This window comes from Symsagittifera roscoffensis, chromosome 1 (assembly GCF_963678635.1).
Source record: "Symsagittifera roscoffensis chromosome 1, txSymRosc1.1, whole genome shotgun sequence".
Classification (NCBI taxonomy): Eukaryota; Metazoa; Xenacoelomorpha; order Acoela; family Convolutidae; genus Symsagittifera; species Symsagittifera roscoffensis.
Window position 1 is genome coordinate 83,572,411 of NC_087062.1, and position 8,463 is coordinate 83,580,873.

The window sequence follows — 8,463 nt, forward strand, 5'->3', positions numbered from 1 at the left end:
TTTTACTTCAAAGAACGCCGTGTAAGAACTTCAAAAAGTGATTTTAATCGATAAAATTTGTTTTGACGTCTTAGCTCTAATTATACGCCTACTATTTTAAACTAATTATCAGCCTGCTTGCTCGCTCAATTCACCTCCAAATTGGACTAAAAAATCAAAAATTTGAACCGGTTTTTCTTGGAACTGAGTGCACCTCTTGGAATTTTTTTAAACATGACTGAAAAGGCTTTCGTATGATTTATCGCTCGAACTATTCCAGTTATTACTTATAATATTCGTTTTTGCGTAAGGAAGAAACCTCGAAAATTTCTATAGCATACTCGAAGACAAAGTTTCTTCCCACTTCCAGTGGTCGAATTAAAACTCAAAAGCAAAATCAGAGCTGATCAAATAACCGATCTCGTTATGTTTTTTTTTGTCTGAGTTGTAACTGGGCTACTTGTATCAGAACAAAACCTTGATTAAACTGAGTCTGTTTTTGAGATGTCTGAATAATTTCTTTTCTTAATAAAACCAAAAAATCATACTCAACTTGAAAGATTAAGCAAGATTGCTTATATCAGCTCAAAACCCCGCTTAATCCCTCTAAATTTTAATCCCATAGAGTAGTGTTTGCTTTAATAATTGACAAAAATTTCAAAAAACGAAAAAAAACTCAATATTTTTTCATGTTTCTTTTTGAAAACCATCCCCCCACGCCATATATGAATCACAAACTGGAATATTGAACTTGTACAATGAAAAAAGCATAAAAAGGCAAAAACAATTTCCTTCTTCTCATGAATCAAAACACAAACATTAGAAAAACTTTGATTTATCGATAAAATTCACATTCGTCTTCCAACAAAATGATGTCAAAGTTTCAAATTTAACTTTTTTTCCAATTGTTGTTGCAAAACTACAATAATACATGTATATATATTTTGAACGAAGTCGTTCCACATCGGTGTGGAACGTAACAGTTGATCTGTTTTTTTTTTTGCTACATGTTTATTAAAAATTATTCTGCATGTAGGGAGATAGTTTTAACAAAATATATGAAAAAAAAAGTATTTTTCTTATTTTTGGAAGTTCAATGAAATTGATTGCTTGACGTTCTCTGCTGACTAAATAATTCAAACACTTCAATTTACATAGCTAGAGAAATTTTGGAAATTAATTTTTTGAATGAGGAAGTTTTTCTGAAGCTTCTCCGTTCTCCATGGAGTATATCTTTTTGAGGAAAATATTAAATAGTAAACATTAAACAGACTATATAACATGCTGCACATCAATTTGGAACTACTTCTAGGTCGGAATAAACCTCCGCTTTGAGCACAAAATAACTCGGGCTTTAGTTGTTCCAACTTGGCCAAAATGCCAATCTTTGAACCCCGTTTTTTTACAAACAGTAATCACAGTTGAATGTTTTAAAAGTTGAGCTTCGAACAAAAAAATTAAAAAAAGTTAAAAAGTCAAACTTATCTGAAAAAAAGCACCTCAACCATGATATTTTATCAGTTTCTTTGAAAGTCAGAACATTAAAAATGTTTATTTACAACCAAAACAGACACAACTATAACTTATTCTACAAAACCATTTAAAAGATTTTTCTAGAGTAAGTGTGCATGTACAAAATATCAACATCAATCAATCTAATATACCTAATAAAAAATTTTTATGCCTCATTAATGCTTTGTTGTTCCGACTTTCGAAAGAAGTGACGTAAAATTTGTGCTCGGGGTTTTTTTTACAGCGGGATTTCTTTTAAAATTAATTTTTTTCAAATTTTTTAATACTCAGCCGAAAAGAATTTTTGTCTTGAACTCAAATTTTAAAAGTTATATCTCTTGTGGCCATTTTAATTACAGTTATGGAGGTTTAATGATACCAAATGTGGTCAGTGGTCAGTCATAATTAACGCTATATGTTGTGCTCCTAACGAGTAACTGGAGATTTATTCCGTCTCAAAAAATTGTTCCAAATCGAACTTGGGCGAGCCAATTGATTCATTTTTTGTTTTTCTTGATGCTAAAAACATCACTCTGTATTTTGCATAGTGTAAAGTAATTGATTTTCTCAAAAAAAAAAATCCGAAAACAAATCGGAAAAAAAAACAATTCTTAAACTTTTTTTTGAAAACTGTCATTTTCCAAAATAACATTATTTTACTTAAAAGGCAATCAGAGCACGCAGAGCATTGCCGTCTTGATTGGATTTCAAAAAGATACTCGTGACCACAACTGATAACTAGGGATATTCTGGAAACGTTTGCAAATTCATAAATAATCAGGCCAAGTGTAGAAAATTTATGAATACTCCTTACAGTATGTCGATTGAATCAAGAGAAACTTTTTGCTTGACCTTGAATATCTCTGCTCATTATATAATCCGAACAATCACTAAGTTATATGGCTAGAAAAATTCATGAACTATTTTATTTCAATATAAAAGTGACCACGTTTCACTGAAGCTTCTCAGTTTTTCATAAAGTACATCTTTTTGAGGAAATGATCAACCTGTTCGACTTCTCATAGAACGTCAGCATGCTTTTGATTAGCTTCTTACATATGTATGCTATGTTTTCAACGAGTCAATTAAGTTCACCAATCCTGGCTTTATTTTATGAGTGACAGAAAAACCATCATCCTTCTTTTAAAGCAGGCTTCTGACACACTACGCATTTGTTTTTTGTTAAAACGATTTATCCACAAGGAAAAAGACGACAATACGAGTTGTTCATTTCTTGTTCAGCTGGATAACCGCTGTCGGGCCCCTGGTTAAGATATCAATGAAATTTTTTTGGGCTAATTTTTTCTGATATTTTTATAACAAGTGGCTGAAGTTCAACAAACGTGAATTACGTTTCTGTAATGAAATTAACAGCCTGATAAACCTCTAAAAACACTTCCGCATGTTTTTGATGAACTTCCTACAAATTTTTTGATGTACTGGTATCAAATGGTTAAGACACTTGAAAGGAGATCATATTTTTTGAGGGAGAGTGAAACTGTTTCAAACTCGCTTAAAATAGAGTCTTCGTCCAATGAAATTCCTACAGGTTTGTGGGTTCACGAATGTGGGTTGAATTTAGTTGAGGGATGTAACAACTCTTTTAAACCTCTTTGCGCCAAAAGTATCAGCTTGGTGGACCGATATCCAAATATAATATTAAAAGTTTTATTAATAAGTGCATGAAATGATTTAAAAATTAGTGGTGGTTGTCTAGTTAGAAGTGAAGACAAGCTCTGAATAATTTGAAGCAGTAAAACATTGGGATATTTTTGAAGAATGGATATTTCTTTTCATGTTTTTAGCTGTAAACAATTTTTATATGCCTCTAATTAGAAGATACAATTTAAAACAGGTCACAAGGTTGATGATTTATTATGAATCTCAAGGAACACAAAAAAACACAAATGATGTTTTTAATTATTTAGCCCAATTTTTGTTTCATTTTCTTGAATTTTAAAAACTGTGCTGGACTTTGATTTGCTGAAACTTGCAAATCAGAAGTGGCAGTTCGAAATATTCTATTTACAATTTTCAGCAGACTCTAATCAGGCAAAGTGACCCAGAAAATTTTGTTCGCTAAACATTCAACTTAAACTTAAATTGCCCGATGAGTTAGTTTGATCCTGACCAGAAAAAACTAGAAGAAAAACATTTTGACGACCCAAACATTTTCTCTAAAAAGCACGCTAGTTTTGCCTTGCTAGGAATTGGTAAAATTGAAAATCAGTCAATTACTATAATGTTTATTCCTACTCTTTTGACACAAGGTTGTACAGTGACTTCACATATTACAAAATATGGGTAAAATAAGGAAAAAAACCGAAAAAAGACAGAACAAATCTTAAAGGGCATTATTTAAATTTTGTTAAAAATATTATGGTTTGAAAATTTAAAAATAAGATTTTTTTTTTCATATTTTCAGAATTTAAAATGACATGTTTCTGCCAAAAAAAATTCGTGGTTACCCGTGGCAGGCAAAAGCGTAGTTATAATTTTTGTGTCTTACGCAATATATTCATCAATTAATGCCTCTGACACTTCAGAGTTTTTGCTTCTGACACTTTCGAGAAGCACTGAGTGTTTCGATGCCTTTTAAGGTCTAGAGAGCATTATTAACATGAAAAAAGTAAGTGTAACAAAAAAACGCCTTTTTAATGGGATTTTTTGGAAAGTTCATCCCCCACACGCCATATAATTGTACTTATAGTACTGAGGAAAGTGTTATCTGGTATAGTGTGCTGTTGTATATACGTTATTCGTCCTTTCTGAATTGGTCTAAATTCAAGGTGAGACATGTAAGCTTTCTGCCTGTTTTGATTCTTGTTGTTTTGATGAAGTTAAGCAATGGGGAAGTTATATGCGTACCAGTCAATGGTTTCAAATGTTTTCTTTTCTGGATGTATAAATGATAACATTTTGAAAGAACTGGAGGTTATATGTTAAAATTTTGAAAAAATGTTAATGAAGTATTATTTTTTCGGGTATATTTATCTTTGATTTGTAGTTTACTGTTTAGTATATCAATTGATGGTTAGTATTTAGTAAACAATGTTATGTTGATTTTTAGACTTAATATCTGAGACGTGGAATTTTTGTTGTTTAAATATATATTTTTTTGTTGCAATTTCATCATCTGTGCTTTCGCACTGCATATGCTCCAAAAGAAAATCTAAGTTTTTGTCCTTCTCAATTCCTGGTTGGCCAGGTGTTGATTCAGTCCGTTGTAGATTGTACTTGATTGAATTGTCGTTGATGTTTTTTGCGGTACTTCTATGATTTTGGTGTTGTCTAATTGGGTTCTGTGAATTGTTTTTATGTGGTGATTGTGAATAGTTTCTTGATGATCAACTTTGATAGCTATTTTTTCTATTTCAATAAAAATTGGAGTTTCTACGTGATCTGTAGTTATAGTTTTCTCTTCCTTTTTAGTAAATTTTGGTATTTTTTCTTGTATTCATAAAAGATTTATTTAGTTTTTTTTGTTTTGATGGATGTCTTGATTTGTCGTGTTCTTTTTGTCTACATTTAGCGATTATGTGTCCAAGTCTTCTGAAAAAATTACACCCTTGTCTGAATGAGGGGTTTGTTTGTAATTTGGGTTATTTTCGTTTATATTAAGTATATATGTTATTTTTTCTGCTGACTAAGTGTCTGAGCTCTGTATGTTTTTTGTTTGAAAAGGAGTGGTTTGAAAGTTAGAAATGTATTGTAATTTTAGTTTTTCCATTTGGAGTGATTCTGTTGTGCTGGCTAATTGGATGAAGTTTGTAAGTTGATTTTGGCTAATTTCAAGTTGATTTAATTAGTATGGCCTTGGTATTTCATTTCTCATTGACTTTAATTTGTAACCTCGAGTAAGCATTGTATATTGCCTCTGTAAATTATGATTTGTTTGTGAAAAGTTTTTTATTTCAAATGAATTTCAATGTTTTGTGATTGATTGTTTTGGTGCGTCTCAAGTTGGTTCAAAAATATCTAGTTGTAATTATCATCTGGTTCTTCCATTTTTGGTATTTCTGTTGCTTAGAATTATCTTGTTGTTGTGGTTGTTGTTGTTGTTGCTGTTGTTGTTGTTGTTTTTGTTGTTGTTGTTGTTGTTGTTGTTGTTGTTGTTGTTGTTGTAGTTGTTGTTGTTGTTGTTGTTGTTGTTGTTGTTGTTGTTGTTGTTGTTGTTGTTGTTGTTGTTGTTGTTGTTGTTGTTGTTGTTGCTGTTTTTGTTGTTGTTGTTGCAATAATCTTCATTTTATGAGAACTGAGATTTATTTTTGTTACAGAATTGTCCATTAGTTGGGTATTTTTTTTGTTGAAAAAACTGGTAATTTTCAGTGTAGTCTCCTGTAGTGTTTGGTTTTTTTTGTAAGTTTACTGATTGTGAGGTTTAAATAATAGATGGTTGCTGGCTCTAAGTATATTGTGATTGTTTTTCTAATTGGATGTGCTATTGGGTGACTTTTTTGATTATTTGCAAAAAAGTAAAGATACGGTTGGCAAAGTGGTTTCCGCGCTTATTTTTTGATCCATACATAATCTGTTAAATCTGCCACGTGAAATTTCTTTATGAGTGATTTTTTTGAGAATTGCTATTGATATTGTTAGAAGAAATTTTTTCTGTTCTTACTAATGTATATCGGGATGTTTGTGGTGGTGAAACTTCTGGTGTTGATAAATTTCATCTGTGTCTAATATGGAAAAGTAACTATATATGATTGAACAAAGATCATTAGTGAGTATTGAATCGCGCGTTGGGAATTTTGGTTTTGTAAAAGTTAGATGTATTCTTCAAAAACTTTTGAGAAACTTAGTTCTATATCATCTGTTTGTAATGTGTGTGGTGGTGTTGAATTATGTCAATAAAGTTTCAATCGTGAATACATCGTATTGTGAAGTTATATCACATATGCTTTGTAGTTAATGGTCTAGCATTTATCTTTTTTTTTAATTTTTACTTCTGGAAGTTTCTGTTGGCATGAGCTATTGCTTTTTCGAAATGAACTTATGATGCGGTTGTGGCAAAGTTGTAGTTGACCGCGTGATGGGTCGCTGGTTGGAATTGTGACAGATATTAGAACAGAGTTTTCCTCAAATTTATCGTCGTTTTGAATGATTTCAAGTGATTTCACTTTAATGAGTAGCTTTTAATAAGTTCTTGTGTCGTATTGGTCGTTTGTACTGGTTTTTTGTTATAATTTTTTTAATTCTTTGTTTACCTTTTATTGAAGACGCTCTAGTTGCTTCTGAATCGGAAATAAATCTTTGTTTGCTTACTTGTTTAATTTTATCATTTTTTTGCAGTTTGGAGTTCTTCGAGATTAGTATGTTTATTGTATCAGATTTTGAAATTGCGTTTCGTTTTCTAGAATGACTTTTTAAAAAATAAAGATAAAAGTCTTCTTCTTTCAATCTTTGATATATGCTATTTTTTCTTTATGTGGTGTTATGACAAGTTCGTATCTAGGAATTTGAGTAGAAAATGTTTGAAACTATTCTTTTGTTTCTTTGCTAATCTATCTTTTGACATACGTGTTAGGATGAGTGGTGCAAAACCCAGGTGTTAATTGCTATTTCCTAGACTGTTAGTTGTTTCTATTTTTTGGAGGTTCTCCTAAAACATCAGGTCCTTTTGTTGTGTTGAGACTGATTGATGAAAGAGTATATCAACTCGATAGAATGATGCTTTACTGTTTCAAAACGTACGTGGCGTTTTCTGCATTTGGTATTTATAATCTTATTTAAATGGGGATGGATAAGATATCGAAAATTATAGAATAGTAAATCAATCCACAAGGTTCACGTATAAGTTGAACACAAGTAGAGCGTTAGATACTCATTTCGAGCTCACAATTTCTTGGTTTTTTTTTATAGTTTTGGGTCGAATAAGAGGTACGAGGTAACGTAACGGATGAGTAACCGAAGCTCTTCACTGTTTAGTTTGATTCAATAGGTGGATATTTTGGGAAAAATTTCAATTAGTCCTGGGTTTTTTAGAAAGATTGGAGAGTAAATCGACATTTGAGGTCGTTAGACTTCCGATTGATAGGGTAGGGTCTGAATGTGAATAGAAAAATTTGAGAGATCCAAGTGAAGCCTCGATGACCGGTTTCAAAAAAGATTTGATCGAAAAGATTCAAGATTAAAGATTCAAGGAGAAGACTTGATGACCTCATTTAGTTTTCAAAAACAAATTTTTAAGATCGAAATTGAAAATCAAGGAAAACTTTTGATGATTATATAATTGACATAATTATAAAATGGTGAGAAATCCAAGAGAGCGCTTCTCTTGATGATCTTGTCTTTAACTGAGTTAGAGTTCAGGTTTTGGGTTGCTTTTGGGAAGGATTACAATACGGGATGATTCTTGAGAAGCAAAAAAAACCTTATCAACTTAACAACACTTATTTTTTAACGTAATTTTTTCTATTTAATAGTGTATATTTTTGTTTCCTTCAATTTATTTATAAGTTATACAAAAACAGTTTTGAAAAAATTACTGCAGGTTTTCCATTTGCAGGTAGGCAAAGTTTTTTGTCGTCGTCTTGTTGTTGATTAATTATTAGAAGTTTATGTATTTTTTTCAAAACATCGCTTTTTATGTCAAATTTACGGCTGCTGTTTGATGCAGTTTGTATAACAGTTAAATAATTTTTTTTTTGCAAAAATAGGTTTGAACTTTTGTAGTCAGCATCTTTGATTATTGTTAATTAATTCATTGTCTCTATTGTGATCTGGCTTGGTCTTTAGTATTCGCTCGGCTTGATTAGACTTGGAAATAAACTTAATTTCTTTTTGATTTTTTTCGTCAATTCTTCAGTTTTTTCTAAAAGTAGGTTTTTTCTATATCTAAATTAGTTTTACTGGTCCAAGGTGGCCTTCTCATAGAGTGTTTTCGGATAAGGTAAGCCATCTTTTTTGTCAAGCTATCTTTTTTTCGGCCGGACAGATAAGTGCAACTTTTTAATCTAATACCGATCT

The 8,463-nt window shown here is 31.1% G+C and overlaps 1 protein-coding gene across 1 annotated transcript in view; it reads left to right on the top strand.

The window, feature by feature from the left end:
- Nucleotides 1-8,463, top strand: part of LOC134851199 (medium-chain specific acyl-CoA dehydrogenase, mitochondrial-like) — a 423,273-nt gene that overhangs the window by 320,044 nt on the left and 94,766 nt on the right. The gene's annotated exons all lie outside the window — the stretch shown is intronic.